This window comes from Cricetulus griseus, chromosome 2 (genome assembly GCF_003668045.3).
Source record: "Cricetulus griseus strain 17A/GY chromosome 2, alternate assembly CriGri-PICRH-1.0, whole genome shotgun sequence".
Classification (NCBI taxonomy): domain Eukaryota; kingdom Metazoa; phylum Chordata; class Mammalia; order Rodentia; family Cricetidae; genus Cricetulus; species Cricetulus griseus.
Genome location: NC_048595.1, coordinates 418,143,310 through 418,163,550, shown reverse-complemented (window position 1 = coordinate 418,163,550; position 20,241 = coordinate 418,143,310). Strand labels below are relative to the sequence as shown.

General features: G+C 41.8%; 1 protein-coding gene across 5 annotated transcripts in view; it reads left to right on the top strand.

Moving 5' to 3' along the window:
* Positions 1–20,241, top strand: part of Klf7 (Kruppel like factor 7) — a 91,132-nt gene that overhangs the window by 20,462 nt on the left and 50,429 nt on the right. The gene's annotated exons all lie outside the window — the stretch shown is intronic.

The following is a 20,241-nucleotide window of genomic DNA, read 5'->3' as shown; positions in this document are numbered from 1 at the left end:
TTTATGAGAGATAAGGGCTGGAGGCTGGGGTGAGGGTGGAGCTCTGCTCTGCTTGGGCCTCTGCACCTTTCAGCTGATAAAATGGAAAGCCAGGCATTTTCCTTCTATAAACAAGAACAGAAGTAATAAAACTATCTGATGTGGATGCTGATGTGCATAAACTTTCCATCTAAAACGTAGGAAAACCCCTATTGACAGTTTGGGGGAAGGGATGAGGTATAAGAGGATCTCAGGAAAGGGAAGCTTTGACTAGTTATAACTTTCTGCTCTGTTTAAATGCTTTTGACCTTCCTGTGGGGTCATTACTTTTCCAGTTTTTAAAGAGAAGTCTAGGTAACGGAGTGATGGACCAGTTATGTTTTCCTGTGTGATGATGCTTCGTGTAGACCCAGCAGGTGCAGTCTTGATCTAGCCTCCATATCTCTAACCACTTCTTGCCCTGGGTTGAGCCACCAGTGGGCAGATGTCTATTATCGCCTCTGTCCTACCTGGGCTTCAGTAGAATCAGGTAGAAGACAGCTCTCCAGGGAGAGGTAGAGGGTGGGTAGGGAAATGACAGGTGAGCCATGCATTAACCTATTTCCTTTTTCTTTTTCATTTGTTTTGGGCAGCAGTGAGTAAGGGGAGTGAAAGGAACCCTGGGCGACTGGGTTCCAGGGTACCTTAAAAGAATTTCCTTGTGTCAGTGAAGGTCTCATGGAATCATTGGAAAAGGAAAGGTCTCTCATAAGATAATGGAGACTACAAGAAGACAGAACTTTCCAGGGGGTGTGAAGGGAACTCAGGGGCTTTGGGGGAGCTAAGGGAAGAAGAAAGCAATACCAGCAGACATTGGTCTTGCTCAGGAGGAGGGCTAGAGGGAATATTTCCTCTTAGTATTGGAGAGTGGCAGAATGGAGCTAGTTAAAGGGAATTTATTTAAAGAAAAGCTTTGCCTGAAAGAAAATGAAAGAAGTATTTACCAGGAACCTTAGTGGGCAGGTAGTATAAATAGAGCAATGAGAAGACAAGAGCCCCTGGCTTCTCAGCCTTTTACTTACCCACCTGCTACTTGCCTGTTCTTTGTTGTGTTACATCAGAGCAGTTATTCCTAGTCCTGAAGTCAACTGGCCTTGTTGGAAGACTCCCTCATCCACCAACAGTGAGTGATACATATGAGAATGGTCATACTCATTCCTTATAAACCAGTGGATGCCTGACAAGAAAGGGGAGACTGCCTAATCGACAGCTGTAACTCAGCTTCCCTCCTTGGGTTTCTTTCATCCCTTCTTCTATTTAATTCCTCCCCCCTCTTATTCTCCCATCTCTTCCCTTAAGGATAGAGTTAAGCTCTGTGCTGTGTGTTGAGGATGCTATAGTGAACCAAAGGGACATTGTCCCTGCTCCCATGGTGCCTAGAAGTGGAATAAGAAGAAAAGAAAATAAATATGGAAGAGTGAAGTATCACTGAGACAGGAGGAGAGGAATGGGCTGCCAAGAGTGGATGGTGTTCACAGACACCTCTGACATAGCCAAGGAATTTTCCTACCCATCTTCCTAAAACTGGTTTACCAGAACTTTCCTCAGATGTTTATAGTTACAACTTTGAAAGACTCTAAAAATGGAACAGATATTTGATAATTCTTGCAATAACTTTTGAACACCTATGTTTCATTATTTTGAATCTCCTTAGGTTATATAATTTTCCTTCTCTGAGTTTAATTGGAGTTTGCCTGTTGCTAAACAAAGATCTTGTCACCCTCTATATTTTCTGTATGGTAGCCCTTTGTATCCATTCCAACTATGAGTCAAAACTTGGTAGACAGTAATGTCTGTATCTTAACATGTGCACAGTCTTTTTTTTCCTTTCATGTCCTTCTTTGCTAAACAACGTGGTGTGGCAGCTAGTTCCAAAGCACTTACACCATAAAAGGTGTTAGAAACAATCTAGAAATTATTTAAAGAGGCCATCAGACTATATTACAAATACCACTCCATTTTAGATAAAGTGTTTGAGTAGGTTTTAATGTCTGATGTAGGGAAGTTATTCTAAAAATTAGCCTCTAGCATTCTGCTTTCATCAGATAGACTGAACCTGTGTTTGCTTTACAATGGGGAATGGTCAAACGTCTATTCAGAATCAAAATCTAGGATCTGAGAAGCTGAAGGAGGCCCCAACTTCATAGAAATGAGGCATTTGCTTGGTCTGTATGGAGGAAGGATATGAATTGAATATGGATCTGAAAACTTGCTGTGTTTACCTTTAATGATAGTTTGCCATTTGCAGGCAGGCTCCAGTACTGCCGAGGCCTGATGTCAGGAGACAGCACACACTTTCACATGAAGGCAGAAATGAGGAATCTCATTTCACTGGGTATTATGAGCTTTGATGTTGCCTTTGATCTGGTGATGGAGGTATTTGGGTTGGGTCATGAGACCTAACAGAGAGAATAGTGACCACTTGGGTGAGAGTCCTAGGCAAAGTGGAAGGGACTCAAGTATGGTGATGCCAACATCTTAGTGCAGGTTTAGTGTATCTCCTCTACCTTTTGTCCCCGTTGAAAAAAAAGGAATCTATTCATTTTGGTGCTCGAAAGTGACTCAAATCCAAGTGGAAATTTAGTGACAGTGGGTTATTTTAGGAATTTATGACTGTAAATGAATGGATGCCATGCTTGTGTGATACGCTTCAAACTTTTGCCTTAGCCCCTGGCATGATTTTTCCCTCATTGGCATTCAAGAAGCTACCAGATACTAGCTCTTTGCAGTCTAGACTTTGCTTGGTGTAGCTGTTCTTGGTGCACTGTGACAATACTTGGACCAGGAGAAATTTATTTTTAAGAGAATCCTGGGTTCCTCTGTTGTTCCTTCAGGGTCCCTGCTTCCTGGGCATTGGTAGCTTTTAATGGGTAGACAGCATCCTCTCTGGGTCTGACAGCCCCTCCCTCCTGCTACCTAGGCTGTGGTGAAGCCTTCTCTCATGATATTGCAAGTCCATAATACTGCTGTATTGATTTTTGCCAGCTGCAGTCATAGGGGAGTATGTGGGGGCTGGGCCTGGAGCATGCAGTGAGCGGCTTCCAACTCTGTCCAGCTCTGGAGCTTTTGTTGTCAGCCTGGAAGCTGCAGCCTGGAGTGCCTGAGCACTGTATCCTGAATGAGGGAGCCTTGCCTCTGGAGCCCTTCCTAGGTGACCAGCATTGAACCTGAGCTGTAGCAAACAGAGCCCTTCCTTCATAACCAGGTGCCCTAGACCTAGACCTAGATTGCCACCTGCTTCTGGAGAAGGGCCCCTGGGAGCAATGAGTGCCATTGGCTGCCACAGTTGGGTCACAAAGTCCAGCCTACAGGAATGGGAGAGGTTTCCTCTTTGCTTAGAAAGCCAGAAAAACATCCACAGTGAGAGGCTACAGCAGAGAAAAACATGCTCAGGCCATGAACCTTTGGTTGGATCTTTGACAAAGACTTTTTGAGGGTTTTAAAGGAAAGTATTTCAATGTAAGAAAAATCATTTTGTAGAGGACATATTTTTCTCATTATCAAATTTCAATGCCCCTTCCACTATGTATGTGTGTGTGCCTGTATATATGTGTAAATATAGATATATAGATACAGATATATAAATGTATAGATACGTTAAATCTTATGATCAGGTCAATGGCTCACTGATAGTTATTTGGTGGGGAGACTTTCTTAGCTCATTGGAGGCTGTGTTTAATTTAGGAACCTTTTCTTAAAACTTTGGGGATAGGAGGGGTAACTGTATTGACTTCTTACTGTGTTTTGATTCTATTTTGTGGTTTGTTGTGAGTGCTTTACATTGGGAGTATAAATCTGAAAAAGCAATGCCTGAGAAGACTCTGTGAAGACCTATAGCTTCAGAAATACCACTTCCCTGAGTTGGCACCGACTATCTAGAGCAGCTGCCAGGGCCTTTCAGTGAGGGCCCCAGGAAAGCTGAACCAGAGCAGACTAGCCATGTGACCTGCAGCTGAAAGCCCTTGGCCTTTTCTGGGCCTTGCTGGTACATTTCTCACTGTTCCTGATCGTGTACCATGCGCATCAGAACCCCCTGGATGGGACATCTTTTCCCAAACACACAGTGTAGCTTTGAGGCCCTCACTCATATGGCTTATACTTTAAGAATGTCATTGTTCTGTCCTTCAGTCTGTAAATGCTCTCTGTCAAGGTCTACGTCCAGTGTGACTCTGTCACTCTATTTTCACTGACCTCTTGAGGAAGAATGCATTGGTTCTTTTTCTGTGTTGCCATAGCAATGCATCTATCCCAGGTACTAGTTACACATATGCTAAATCGCCTTCCATTGTTTGTATTTCTAATCACAAACACAGCCCCAGCTCCATAGCCAGATGTCCTGGCTGGACCTGGATAGCTAACCAGGGGCATGAGAAAGGACACTGGCTGAGATAATAGTGTTACAAACACCAGTATAATATACCATGGGCAATCTACAATTAAGTACTGAGCTCCAGAATCGCCAGAAGTCTCCAACAGTGCCTGATATAAAGTAGAAATTCAGGAAGAGAGTGTTGAGTTAATTTCAGAGCAGGAAAAGATACAGTTCCTGCCACTCAAAGACCAACAAGTCAGACAGACACAGTTTACCATCTTACCAGAACCTTCTTTCTTCTTAGTCTACAGAACAGTCCTACCTATCAGGGAGTCTCACTCAGTCACCTCACAGAAGAACGTGCAATGAGAAATAAACATGGCTGTACTAATCAAAATCTTTAAACATCTTCTTTCAGTTGAAGGAGAATTAATTATGTCTGCTGAGCCCACCAGGCTCCAAGAGATAGCTCCAAACCCTCAGACACATATGGCCCTAGTTTATCCTGGTGGTTCACAAAACAAAACAAATAGAATGAACATGACAGAGAAATTTGTGGCAAGGGGTATGGTAGAGGGGTGAGAGGTGAGAGTTGTCAGTATGCAAAGTGTACATGTGAAATTATTTCTAAAAAAAGGAGTATACCAGAAAACATGTGATATTGAAGTACAGTCATCTAGTTCATGAATAAATAATTTTATTAAATATGAAAATGGTTTTATGTAAAATTTATTTTACTGAACAATTACCAGTTGTGCCACACACCTTGTTTAACCCAAAAGTTTTAAAGCTTCAAGGTTGCTCTGAGTTGTCATGGTTCCTGCATGACATTGCAGGCTACCATCTCTGTAGTTCACCCTCCTTTGCTGAGATGCTTTGTAAGAAAGGGATCATAGACGGGGGTGCGGAGTAAGCGCATTAACCAGAAGTCAACGGTACTGCTGCTTGTTCCACTGTTCGGCGTTCCTTCCAGCGTGTCTCTCCTCCAAAAGGGTATTTCCTCAGAATATGGGGGAGAGTGGCTCAGGTCTTCCTTTTCAGTGGCTACCCTAAGAGCCAAAGCCGATAGCAGGAAAGAAGTGCACCCATGTGCCTGAATTTCATTTCTCTTCACTTTGTTTTGGAATGGAAGCCTCAGTGTGGCTTCAGTGGGCCATCTGCTAATCTCATACACTCTAATTTTTAATAGTTTAAACATTTAGGAGATTTCAGATAACCTTCTTGGATTTGAGGCTTCTTGAGTCAGCATTGGGCCTTCATTTCCTCCATGATACCAGCAAACTGAAACCATGTACTCTCTTTTAGATGGTGTGTGCCAACCAGTTTACCACACAGTCCCTACCCCGCCCCTCCACTGTCTTATTCCTTTCACAGATCCATCTTATCCCTTGTATTCCTTGGCCCTGTTTGTATTTGAGAACTACTGATCTATCAGGAAGAGGATTTAATGCCTACAGGTAGCAATCCACAGAAATAATGCTGTCTGCCACTGTGTAAAAGTTGGACTGTGTCTGTGAGATGGGGTAGACACTGTAGTTTCAAGTCTATAGTTAAGATTCCTGGAAGCTCGGCACTTTTATATGTAGAGGGATCAGAGTGGTAAATCCATCTCCTTTGTGACTAGCTTCTTGCAGACAGGCAAGATTTGACCATGAGAAGTTTATTATATTTACAGTCAGAGGATTTTCATGGTATTGAGAAGGATTGTGTATAGCTAGTCCATTTTTATTAACACCTTTAGTTTCTTGGTAAAGAAACTAAGGAATAAGGATAGGGTGACTCAAGGACACACAGTTAATTAAGTTAAGGGATCTGGAAGAAGTTCTCTTGACTTTGGTCCGAATTCTTCTTCACCCCGCATTGCCCTGGGTTTTACATGATTTAAAATGTGCTGCGGTTGAAAGACCTTGCTCCTCTGGACAGACTGGTTGTCCCTTCCCCCGAAGTTAGTAACAAAGATGATTTTACCACCGTCCAGATCTGAACCACACTCAACTTCATCTACAGTGTCTCTTTTTCATGTAGTCTGTTACTACCAAATGACTACACACAAACGCTACAGACTCAATGTTTACATTCCAGGTAGGAAGCAAAGTCAAATGTTTGATGGATCTTTACGTTGGAAGCCAGGATTTTTACACCAAAGGGAGAGACTTGCTGTTCTGCTTTGCACTGCTCCCTTTTCTCCTGCTCTTCCTTAAAAAATATTTTTACAGTCTTATTTTTATTGTTTTGTTTATGTGTACACATGTGTATCTGTGTAGGGGCATGTGTGTGCCCTTCAGTGTAAGTGCCCTCAGAGGTCAGAGGCCTGGATCCTCCTGAATCTCAAGTTATGATGTCAGCTTCATGACAGGGTTGCTGAGAACCAAATTTGTGCTCTCTGAAAGAGCAGTGTGCACTCTTCACCAGTGAACAAACAGGTGAGCGGTCTCTCCTGCACCCCTGCCTTTCTTTGTTCTTTTAAAGATTTCTGTGTGTGTGTGTGTGTGTGTGTGTGTGTGTGTGTGTGTGTGTGTGTGTGTTGGAGGGGATTGATGGGGGTTGTCCTTCTGTATATATGTTTCTTTTATTGGTTGATGAATAAAACACTGTTTGGCCGATGGCCAATGAGGCAGGAAGATAGGAGGGATTAGTTGAAGAGGAGAATTCTGGGAATGGTAGGCAGGAGAGCCCACCAGAGTCAGTTGCCATGTAGCAGACAAAGGAGTTGCAGGTCTGGCATTCTCCAGTAGGTCAAGATCATGTGGAAATACATAGATTAGTAGTTATGGGTTAATAATTAAGACAGAGCTAGCCAATAAGAAGCCCTAGTCATTGGCCAACAGTTTAATAATTAATATAAGTCTCTGTGTGCAAGTACAGTGGAACCCTGCCGGGCCAGAAACATTCATACAAGAAGGGATGCCCCAGGAGACCAGAAGAGGGCAACAGAATACCTGGAGCTGGACTCACAGGTAGTTGTGAGCCACTCAAGATGGGTACTGGGAACAGAACTCAGGTTCTCCAGAAGATCTCTTAAGTGCTAAACCACCTCACCTCTCCAGCCCCTTTCCTCCTCTTCCTGTTCTTTTCCGGTGTTTCTTTTTGCTAGCTGCCTTTTCTATTTGATTCTTGGACAAAATAGATGAATGATTAATGATATTGGTGTTAAAAATGAGTCAAGAGGGCCAGTGAGATGGTTTAGTGAGTAAAAGTGCTTGCTGCCAAGCTTGATGTCCTGAGTTCAGTCTCTAGGGCTCAAATGGTAGAAGGGCAGAACCAGCTCATTAGCTCCTTCCTATACGTTGCCTTCAGGCCTCTACACGTCTGCCATGGCATGTTCACATTCTCTGTCTCTGTCTCTGTCTCTGTCTCTGTCTCTCTCTCTCTCTGTCTCTCACGCACACACACACACACTCTTACGTGATCAACACAGTGTTAAAAAGGGGAGAAAGAAAAGGAAAAGGAGCCAAGAGCCACCATTTTGAAGGGCAATGTGGGGGGAAATGCTGTGTTTCATTGATTAAAAAAAAATTCTATTTAAATCAGGAAATATTTTAAAAGTGTTGGCTAGCAGGCTCAGATCCCTCCTTTAATATGCATTGTAGTTTGCATCTATCTGGCAACGATCAAATAAATAAAATGAGGCCTTCAGTATACTCTGTAAGTTTTCTCTGGCCACACGTTAAAATTTTACACTAGTTTCATTTCTTTACATCTCAGCAAATTATGCTGGAAGTTGAGAGATGAGAATGACTAAATCTCATTTGGCTTCAGCAGTTTCACTGAAGTTTGGAGTAGCCATGGAAGACTGAGACATCACATAATAATGGGGTGTTTTCTGAACCAAGGCCATCCATCCAGTTCTATCAGAAATGAGAGAAAAATGTAGTCAAAAGCTTAAGTGAAGTTCGGGATCTGGTGGTTTTTCCGATTTAGAAGATCCCACTTCCTCAATTCTGATTCCTCAAAAATTTCTGAGGGATGAACATGGGTTGTAATTTTAGACAGTACCTGAGACCCAGGTGGAAGGGCCAAGGTTGGACCAGAATTGTTGAACTAGCTATTATTTGCCAAAAACCTTCGATTATATTTCTGGTTTTATTGGTGGTTTAACTGTTTAATTGTTGAAATACCATTTTTTTAAAAACTAGGTCATGTTCCCTATAAATTGGAATTTTGATCCTTGCAGCCTATAGGACCTCACAAGGGGACTCCCAGGTGTGAGACTATGAAAACTACTGATAAGCAGTTTTAGATGGTTTCCAGAACATGACTTCTGTTTGAAGAAAAAAAAATTGCCATTCGTTTCCTATGGATTGAATTTGAAGAGTCCTAGTTTCTTGCTGTGTTCTAGTTAGGACTTGGTTCCTTATCTGCCAGCTTGGTTTTTTGTCTTGTTTAGAGAAATGTAAGGTTTCTGACTCAGTAAATCATGGGTTGTCATCTCACAGTATGCTTTTAAGAATCCCCTATATAGTCTCCTTTAAGCAAAAGTCATCTTTCCATTCACAGGGACATTAACAAATGCTGAGAGTATAGATGTCATTTTTGTTTTTTCAAGAAAATAAGTCACATGCAAAGAAGAACTGAAGTCATTGAAGATCAAACCAAATGTAGCCAACCTTGTGGCAGTGACAGACGTACACAGATACAAAACATCAAAATTCCCCTTAATTAAGGCAGTGGCTCTGCTGGGGCCCACATTCCAGGACTTTCAGTAGAGAAAATAAGTTTTCTTTATAGGCGAGTTTTATTAGCAGTGATGTTCCGGTATGTGGTTCAGGTTAATTAATGATGTAGTCACCCTGGTGTCTTGCCATGAGCTTTATTCCAGTAAGTGGGGCACTAAGAAATCACGTTGGCTTATCTTGTCATACCAAAAAGAAATCTGTAATGGGGACCATTGTAATACGTTTCTGCGAGGTATGTCAACAAAGTAACTTAAGAATTCTTATATGTATACGGCCTTTGACTAAGAATTTGTTCACTATAAACGTTAAGTGTCCTGTGCTGCAGACTCAATGGTTATGCATGTTCTTAACCATTTTATTGGCTGAAATGATTGAGACCTCAAGGTTCAGACCACCCACAAATTCCAGAGGCACTGACCTTCATTGTATGAGGAGATTTGTACCAAGGGCCATCCCCCCACCACCCATGGGAGTTTTTTATTATTAATTTTTTATCATGGTAATGTTTTAAAACTTAATTTGGGTTGTGCCTACATAGCAACCTTCCTTGGAGGTTGAAACAACAAAGCAACTGGATTGGAAATTAGATTTTCCCCCTTACACAGCTAATGTAGTTCTCGTCCCTTTGGGAGTTCCCCTTTGCATGGGCTGATGATTTCTCTGAAACTCTATGGAAATTGGTTCAGACAGGAACAAAGGGGAGAGGGAATGGCAGTGACGATTCAAATTGGTGTCTCTTCTTCAGTGGGAGTCTGGTGTGCTCAAAAGTGCATGTCATCCAGCGTCAGTCAAGCCGTCTAAGGCTAAGTGAGGTGCCAGAGCGACTGCCATCCAAACTTCAGGGTCTCCGCAGTTGAGACTTCCTGTCAAGATGGGTTGAATTGTTAATTTGAAACCTGTGCCAGCTTCACGTGGTTCAGAAATGGGCCACACACAACTCTCCTTTTCCTTACATGGTGGAAAACCATCTCTCCTTTTCTCTTTTATCTTCTCCCAGGGCAGCCCGAGAAAGATTCGTAGTGTCTAACATAATGAATCAGAAAGGGAACAGCTTTGTGACCCAGAACAATGACAGCTTTAGGAAGAAGCATCTGAAATACATTAAAAAGAATATACACTTGCTGTCAGTGGTGTGCATGCAAACACATACAGTCAAGGGAATCCTGTATAGATACTGTTCAATATTTTCACCTTCAGCTCTTGCTGGTTCAAACACCATCCCCTGTTAATTGAATTTTGGCTTACTTCCAATGTTTGAGAGCCCGTACCCATGAAATAATGACCTGAAATAAATAGTACCTCTCAGTAGAGATATCTTTTTATGTAAAATTTGGAAGGAAATTCTTCTGTGTTTGGAAATTCTGGGAAAGATGGACAAATGGGCCAACAAAAGAATTTCGAAGGACCATGCCAGTGGAAGAACCCTAAATGGCAGAAAACAGTAGTTCCTGGAGACTTATAGGTTTGAATGGATTTTTCTACAGGAGGACTTCTTTGAGGTTTCTTGGATATATGGCTGTAATCCTTAAGACCAGATTGTTATGAGCGTCATGCTTGGAAGAACAATGGCCAGAGTTGCCTTTGTCATGGACATCCCATTAGGTGGCAGAAATGGGAATAAATGATATAGAATGGGTTGAGCCTCTCACTGTCGTTATCCTGTTCCCTCAGGACAACAGTTAATAAGCACCCATCATGCAGGTGCTGAGAGGGGTTGCTTTTCTTCATCGGAGTGGCACTTGGAGTACATGATGCAATATAGATGGCTGAGAAGAAACAGGCAGGTGTTTGCATCTGTCTGGAATGGGCAAGGGTGAGCAGCCAAGGAGGCTTTGTCTTCAGGAGAGGCTGCCTCCTTCCTGTTTGATGGGTATGAATCAGCAGATACCTTCTAGGTGAAATGATGGAGCCTTCAGATCAATATGACAGTATTTGGGGATGGATTTCCTGGCTTGAGAGATCACCTCAAGTGTTATCTAAAATTCCCAGTTGAGACATAACTTCATTTATTCATTCAACTAGAATGTTGGCCAGGGGTGGGGGCAGCTTTTAAAAGACATTTTGCTGGGTGCTTGAGATTCATTGGTACATTACAGCCTGTAGTCTCTGGAACTACTGTTCTTGTAGGAAAAGATAGACAGGTAAATAAGAGTTGAGAGCAGTCCAGGACTTCGTAGACACTAATCTACAAGTAAAACAAGGTAGCATGGAGATGAATGGATGGGGTATTTGGGACTGGTTTGTCTAGGCAAGTCAAAGAAGGCCTGTCTATGTAGGTAACAATGAACTGAAACATGACAGATTGAAACCGTGCTGAGGCGGTAACCCGGGAGCCCACATTCTGGGTAGTAGGAAGGCAGTTACTAGGACTTGGAGAGGCACTTGGTCTTGGAGATGTGTCTGCCTAAGGTTTGTGATGAGTGAAAGAGAGGGAAGTGGGTGGGAGAAAGGCAGGTCAGTAGGCCATAGGAAAGAAGTGAGGAGGTGTCAGGCCACTGGTGAGTCACCAGCGGAAGCTGGAGCACTGGGGGGGGGGGGGGCTTTGAACATGTGGGTCACGTGTTTTGTAGAGAAGCAAGTGAAGCCTTGCTTGGGGAAAGCTGAGGGATGGGGTGGCAAAAGTAAATCCTGAACCAGATTCTCAGGCTCGAGTTCTTTTTATCAGTGGGGCTGGGGTGGGGAACAACAACAGAACAAACAAACACAACGAAAGCAACAAGAGCTTGGTGTCTGCTTGTCCACACTGCTTCTCTTTCTTGGTGTTTTCTAGAGGCAAGAGAAGCAGGGGGTGGCAATTCTGTGAAGGAAATGGATTTTCCTTCCACTCAGGCACACACTCTCAGGGCTACCCCATGAAATAGAATTGCCTCTCAGCTTGGAATATGAGATTTATTCTGTATTGTAAACATATAAACTTATCCTCTAAAGCCCTGAAAGAGACATGATGCTTACAGCTAAAGCTTCGTAGGAAATATGAACAGGGATGACCACCCTGCCTCTTGCGGGTTTTTTTTTTTTTTTTTTTTTCAGTGAAGCATTTTTGCATTTATCACACTCCTACCTCCCCAGAATTGTGATCAGTGATGGTTTTTCAGTTGAAACTACGGTAACTTCACTCATTCACTCACCTACCCACCCATTCACTCATTAAATAAATGCAGAAGGCAGGTCACAAGTCAGGAATGGGCCCACACTAGCTAAGTTTACATTTTAGATACTGATGAGGCCAATGGCCACGTGGAGGCAGGAAACACAAGATTGTAGCATTCTCTAAACAGGATTATTGAGTGTTCCAGGCTCGGAGTTCCTGTTTGGAGGCAGGTCTCATGACACCACCTAGGCTCTCTAAACCCCTTCCCTTCAGCACGGTATCGACAATGAGCCCTGTCTCGTGCTTCTGACCCTGCTCTCCACATGCAGGTCGAACTTTCAGTCTGTCTATTACTATTTCAAGGGCTGTGCATATTTTAGAAGTTCAGTCCATTCTACCAGGAGATGAGAACACTGAGCTCAGAGAGGTTAAGGTTGCTCCATCATGCGGCCATCTTAAATATTTTACGAAATCAATTCTACGGGCATACAATTACACAAAATCACAACTGTCCGGAGCAAGAAAAAGCAGCTCAGGGCTTGCTTTCATTGTGCCCTTGGCTGCCATTTTCCCTGGTCTGAGGAGTACAGCACTCTTCTTGTACCCTGCATTGTTTGTAGTATTCTGCACCAGAGGTTCCTGGAAGCTGTATTTTCAAACTGTCCTCTGTGATCATCAACCACTAGATTGCATCTGCCACTGAGGGCCCCAGTGGGCTTTGAACCTGTTGTTCTTAGGAAATTCAAGCTGTGAGAGGGAGAAGAGAGAGCGCTGTACCTGTGTGCTACAGTGCTTCCAGTAAAAGAAGTAATTGTGTGTGTGTGTGTGTGTGTGTGTGTGTGTGTGTGTGTGTGTGTGTGTGTGTATTGTGGAAGGGCATATTTAATTAACCAACTGAGAAGGATGTAACAGGGTTCTAGGAGAGAGTCAGTGAATTAAGTTTACTTAAAAAAAAAAAAAAAATCCCAGTAGCCTGCATCAGGCTGTGGGAGAGGAAGGGGAGATGATGTCATTGTTTCTGCATGTTCCCATCCTGGCTGCTGAGAGGAGTAAAGGGGGCCCAGGGAGTGTGTGGAGGGTGTGTGAGTGTGTATACAACGTTTATACAAGGGTGGGGTATGTACAAGTGAGCTCTAAAACAGGATTAATAACCCCTTGTCAGACCTTTCTCTGTGACTGTGTTTTTCAGTAATTTTAGTTTGAATGAGAGCTCTCTAGCCAATTAATGTTTATTTGTTTCTTTTGGCAAGGCACGTTGGGGGAAGGGATTGAGATTGGTGAGTTTAAATTTTTTGTTTTGTTTTTGCATTTTGGAGGAAGTGAGTATCGTGAGTTTGGATTTTCAATGATGTGCCCCCCCCCCTTCCCCTCTCGTAAGAGGCAGGAGGCAAGACATGACCAGCTGGTGCCATGAACTGACACAGGTGCAGAGGCTGTGGGGGGTGGGGAGCCAAGAATAATTACAGGTTTCTGAAGCATCAGGCCTTGCCTGACACAAGCGCTCGTCAAGAAAACTGCTCTTTATGGAAAATTAATGGTGAAGCTGAACACCCTTCAAGCTCATCGTTGTTCTTGGGACACCGTCAGTGGGAAAAGAGGCATTCTACTAGGCCCATGGGCTCTGAGAAGCCCTCTTTTCCGAACAGGAACTGCTTAGCATTGTCACCAGCTAACAGACTTTTCCTTCCGGGCTATCCCATAGGGAGTCGCCTTGTTTAATTTTCAGATCTAGATCATTGAGCTTGACGGCAGTATATGGGGGTCATTTTCTTTGACTCTTCTTAAGTTTTATTTGTCCACGAGCATGTAATAACAAGCAAAAGTGGGACATCTACTGAGACTTATTTTGGGGCTACTAAGTAGCAAATGGTACTTCCACCTCCTTGATCCTGAGTGGTGGCTTGGTTGGAAGAGATGGATAGAGGAAACAAAGCGTCTTCTCTATCTAGCTGTTCAAGAGCAATGGTATCTAAATCCCAAAGCTGGAATTTAGTTTTGTTCCATGCTTAAGGAACAGTGAGCAACCTTTCTGAGCACTAACTGTTGACCTCTGAACTTCAAATTGTCTTCAAATACATTTCACCTCAGACTGTCTTCAGACATGTTTCCAGGTGTTCTGAGAAGTGAGACCTGGAAAAACAATGAAGAACCTTGTTTAGAGTTCTGTCTGTGCTTGGTCCAACTTGTTCCTAGTTGGTGCTATTAACTTAAGAACTGATGTTAAGAGCAGGGGAAAGACATTCCAAGTTGAGGAAGGAGGAAAACCTAGTCTTCCATCAAGGACCCCAAGCTCAGCTTTGCATGAGTTGTGTGACTTTAGTGTTTAATTTGGTTTTGTTTGGACGATGTGCTTTATGCATTACAACTAAAGATCCCTTGGAAGATGAAAGGGATATTTGAGGATGCTGCATATCATGTACCCAGGGAAAGTACATGACACCATTCTCTTCCCAAGCTTTTAATTGCATCTCTTTCCTTCCTGGCTTACCCAAGGAAAAAATATACAAATATTTTCTTTGTATATTAGAAACCATTTGGGGAGGAGAAGCCCTTGAAGAGGTTTTGATATAAATTTCCTAACTTTCATGTTTGTTTAGAATTAAATTAATTTTCACAGCATTGTCTCTCAGAATTTACAAATTACTAGAGGGAGATGTTTTAATTTGGTTTCAGCTCTAGCAACCAGTTGATGTGAGAAAGAGTCAGGAAGAATGTGATCTTGCATTGCCTATAGTGCCCTGGTTGTTTTGTGGAGTTCAGCAGTTCTGGAAGCAGTGTGTAATGCTGTTGTACCTATGTAGTGTGCCGTTGATGTGTTGTTGCTGTTGTTGTTTTTAACCTAATAGCTAAAACATGCAGTAAGAGATTTTTACTTATACTGCATTCTTGCTTACTCGAATTTTTAGCAGAATTCTTTCTTTTCTAACTTTTACCTTAATGTGCTGGTGATAAAAATCAAGAAAAGGTGACAATTGTCTTGGGACTGACTTTCTAAGCTATAGGAGGTGGATTAGTGACACTGGTTCATATGACTTTTCTGTCCTGAGGTATGCTCAATGTGGCTATGCTCCTTCTCAACCGACTTTCAAATGAATTCAAATGCTTGAAAGCTAAAGTTCTCCCACAGGCTTACCGGCTTTGTCCATGGTGGCTCTTCTCATCTAACCACTGAGAAAAATGGTACCAAACCTCTCTGGTCCCTTTTCTGTCTTCCAATTTTGACCTAATTTTAAGAGTAGGAATATATCAGCATCTTTGATCCTGTCATTCTTTGAAGAGAACAAAGCCATGAAGTTCCTAGCCATATCAATCTTTATAAATATTTTTGTTGATTACACGAGTTGGATGACACGAGTTGGATGAGTCCTTTTTTTTTTTCTAAAAAGTTTAAGTATAAACATATCCACCAGGAAGAATGTTTTAGAAAATGTCCACAAGACCCCAATTTCCCTTCCATCAGTAGCTTGTTTGGTATCATGCTGAATTTCCATTCTGGGATGTTTCTGAAGATTTCAAAGCACACACACAAAAAGTGAGCTTTAGGGCCCTCCCTGGAGAAAGCAAGAGGTTGGTTCCCCTCTTTCTCTCTGTGAGGCTCTTTAGGGACTATGGCACCATGGTTAAAAGCACGTGGCGAAACCGCATATAATAATTGGCAGAAAGAGGTTCCCATGGGCAGCCAAGTGCAGTTCACCTGTGTGTAATTACCTGGGTGAACATTCTTGCTTGGAATAAAAGTTCACCCCTTCCTTGCCAGGAGCGTCATCATCACCACTCATTAGTATCAGCAGCAGCAACAGCAGGTCAAAGTTGGATCTGAGAGGAAGCACAGCTTTACAGCTTCCAAAAACTGGCAGGCTGCATTTCTCATTTTTGCATCTGTATGATTTTCCTAAAATTGTCTTACCTCTGTGTAGGCTTAACTCTTGACCCTTTTAGGTGGGACAAGTGGGATGATTGTGATAAAGAACAACTGCCAAAAGGACCACAAATGACCATTGATTGATTAGCAAATTAGGTATTGATTACTGGCCTTTTATTTCTTTGACTTTGCATTATTCCAGAAAAAAAAATCATTAGCAAAATGCAATTACTTTTCCTCTGTTTTTTTTTAATTTAACTTGCTAATTTGAATGCACATAGATCCAAAGACTCCAGATTACTTGTTATGCTACAATTATTAAATAGTATCAAAAATATTCTGCCTATAGCTTTGTCTCGTGTTCAAATTGAAATAAAAAAATAAACATGAAAACTTTTATGCCCCAAAAGGTTTGAAAGGGAGTAGACCCGGGGAGCCTAGCCTACAGCCTGTACTTCTTGCTTTTAAGATCATAATCTTAAGCATCCAGACATCCTGCCAATCTGTCCACACTTTGATTCATTCTGCAGATATGTTTCATTGCCCAGGCTTGGGGAGGAGTGTCTTTCAACATTTGGCAATCAGCACATTTTCTCAGCGCCATGTTTTGTAGACCATGGCTTCCTGTGGGAGATAGACTCCATGCTGAGATTGGAGTGAAGAACGATTAGTGGGAGGGAAGGTGAAAGATTGCATCAAGCAAGTGGACTTGAGGGAAAGGAAGAAGGAAAAGTGAGTGAGAAAAACCCTTCAGGGAGGTGCCTTGGGAGAGGGTAACGGTTTACCCTCTGGAATGGTAGGTTTGGTGTACTTTGTGATACAGTAGGCATGAGTGGAAGGAACAAAAGCCGTTTGGTGACTTTGGCATCATATAACCAAGTGTTTCACATTTCTCTTGAAACCATGACAGTAACTGTTTACTGCCAGTGGGAGGGGGGTTTTGATAGGCTTGTGTGCTGCAAGACTGGAATTTTCTTGTTCTCCTTTGACTTTGGTTTCTGGAACTTGTCATAGAAGCAGAGAGTATGGCAGTAGTGGGTTTGAAATCTTTTTAAAATGATTTTTCTTTACCATGTGTTTATTTGTGTGGTGTGAGAGAGAGACAGAGAAGGGAGGTTCATGTCACTGTGCCCATGTGGAGATCAGTTCACTCCTTCCACAAGTGGGTTCTAGGAATCAAACTTAGAAATCAGATCATCAGGAATGGCACCTCCCCCTCCCCTCAGAGCCATGTCACCAGCCTGTTTTCTTTCTTCCTTTCTCTAAAGCCAGGTCTTGGATTATTACCTTTAACAAGCTTGTTTCAATAAGCAAAAGGTTGTGAAAGCATGAAGCGAGTCATAAAGGAGCTTTTAGGGTGAGCATTTGGGAGGCAGTTTCAGGTTTATTAGGAGACTGGGCGAAGAAGCTATTCATCTCCAAATTGGGATGTCACAGTCTTCATGGAGTTCATCTGTGACTCCTAAATACATAAGAAAATCACTTAGCACTTGGGGACATTCTTCCCCTTTGCCAAAATTAATGGTTTGTTCAGGATTCAGGCTGATGCAAGGGATCAAGCCTTACAATGTGTTGTTAAGTCAGGCTTCGAGAAGCCTCTGTCACCAAGGTGAGATAACAGACAGGCATAATTTGTGTCATTAAAGTGACATCCGCTGACCCAGACTCAGAGTTTGGTGGCTGAAGTGTCATTGGGATAGAGAGAAGCATATGAGCTCTATTCAAATGTATAGCCTAGAGATATTACTAGCTTGCTGATGTTTACTCTATTTTATTCTCCCCTGTCCCTCCAATATACCTAAATATACTATAATTATCATTGCCAGGAAATTATCATTTCGAAAAACACCATTCGCTAATTTATATACTTTATTTGAATTCCATTATTTTCCCAAAATTGTATTGGTCTAAGATCCATTATATTTACATGTCATATCATATTGTCTCTTGTAGTTCTGTGACATCTTTTCAACCTTGCTTTGTAGTTTGTAACCATGACATTTGTAACTGGCCAGTTGTTTTGTAATGGATTTGGGTTTGTCTAATACTTTCTCATAAGTAGACTGAGTCTGTGTATCTTTGGTAGGAATACCGAAGAATAATGTAATGCCCCATTGAGCATATCATACAGGGGTGCATGTTTTCAATATGACTTGTCAGTAGTGTGTTAACTATGAACAATGAATGGTTCAAGTGGTATCTGTCAGCTTTCCCCACTGGGAAGTTACCATTTTTGTCTTTGGATTTAACATCTGGTTGGGAGATACTTTGAGAGGACAAATACCATGTTTCTTATGTTTTCATCTCTTCACTTGAGCCTTCTTTGATTAGTCTTACTTTATTGCTTTGTTGTTTGCCTCATGGTGGTTTTTTATTACTGTCAACATTTCTCCATATAAATTCTAATTTTATATAAGGAAAAACTGATCTTTCCTCTCCAATTATTTACTTAATCATTTGTTTATGGTAGTGTGGGGTTCTCATTTATTTGGGTTATAATCCATTATCAGAATCAAATTTCCCCCTCATTGTGCATATCTGGCTATTGAAGACTTCGGTTAAGTTTGAAGTATGATGTCTTTTCTGCACCCAACTTCCATTATGAGCAGTCCTTTATGTTTCCATGTCTTCTGGGATTACAAGATATTTCAGGCTTAGCATACAGATTTACCCCAGTCCATGAAACAAGTGCTTTTTCTAGTGAGCCCTGCCTCTCTTTGCTGGATAATCATATTTAGGAACCAAAGCCCTTGTGCCATTGCTATTGGGATATCTTTACCTTTAAGCTTTCCCAGTGGACAGAGTTAGGTGATACCAGTGTGTATACTTGTACATCATATACACATTTATTTCTGTGTAGACCTGTATAGGTATGGAGAACTAATATATATTAAAATGCATGAGCACATAGTAGTGCCTAATTTCTGATTAAACATTAAAACCATTGGTTAAGGCAGTGTGACAGATATTTACAAATGACATTGCAAATGAACTGTTTGTCTTAGATGTAATCTCGTCATAACATTCTGTTTACTCACAGCATTTTAGTTTCTATACTCGACAATAAATTCTTTAAACTCTTCATCCTAAGTTCTGGCTGAAAACATGTCTTTTATCTCAGTTTTATTTATTTATTTCTTTTTTTATTTTGGTTTTTCGAGACAGGGTTTCTCTATGTAGCTTTGGAGCCTATCCTGGCACTCTCTCTGGAGATCAGGCTGGCCTCGAACTCAGAGATCCACCTGCCTGTGCTGGGATTAAAGGCGTGCGCCACCAATGCCCGGCCTCTCTCAGTTTTATTTCTAAGAGAAATTACTGAGAATGGATTTCTCAAGATAGAAATCCCTCGATAGTGACTTTATGGGGTTTTCTGCACCTTCCGATTGACATTCATGGAGGATATCCTCCAAATTACAGCCTTTGTGAAGTAGCTCAGATTTTACAGATTTTGATATTTCCATGTTTCTAGTGTAAGGACTCAAGGGAGGCAAAGCCTGGCATACTGGGAATACTATTTTTTTTAAATCCTTTTACAATAGTATCTAAATGTGGTTAAAATATTCCAGCTCCTCAGAACTTACAGTACGAAGAGATCTGAGCCTCTTAGCAATCCATTTATTTCACGTCTTTGAATTGCAAAATATATAAATAGACACGGTATAGTAAAGCTCCATCTGTAGACATAACAACTAGGTGTGTAACATTAATCCTTACACGGGAGACAGAGAGCTAACTATGCCCAGGGTATTCAATAGCCCATGACTTAGCTGATTTTTGCCTGGAACATATCTGAGTCTCAAAACTCTAGTTGTCCTCTTTGGGCAAAAGGGCAAGAAGCATTCTGATTCTATACTCAATGCCATGTCTTAGTGGCCATTTCTAAAACTTCCTGCCTCAGCAAGATGAGCCATATGCTGGGCTGTAATGTAAACCTCAGTAAATTTAAAAGGCTTGATATCTATAATGTGTTATTTGATCACAAAGAAATAAAATCAGGAAACAGGATAAGCGATCTAGAAAAATCTCCAAATATCTGGACGTTTACTTGCTCCCAGTAATGCTGGGTACCTCTTCTGAAACTATCATAAAATAATGAGCATACTAGAAAAAATCTACATGAAGGTGCTAGAGAGGTAAGAGAAGCAAATAGATTTTGATGACAACTACATGAGAGCAGGGGAACTATACAGTTATGTTCCAGGTTTTTTTTGTTTGTTTTGATTAATATTCACTAGGTGTGAAGGGTGGGGGAGTTTCTGGGGTAACTAACTTTTGAAAGGTG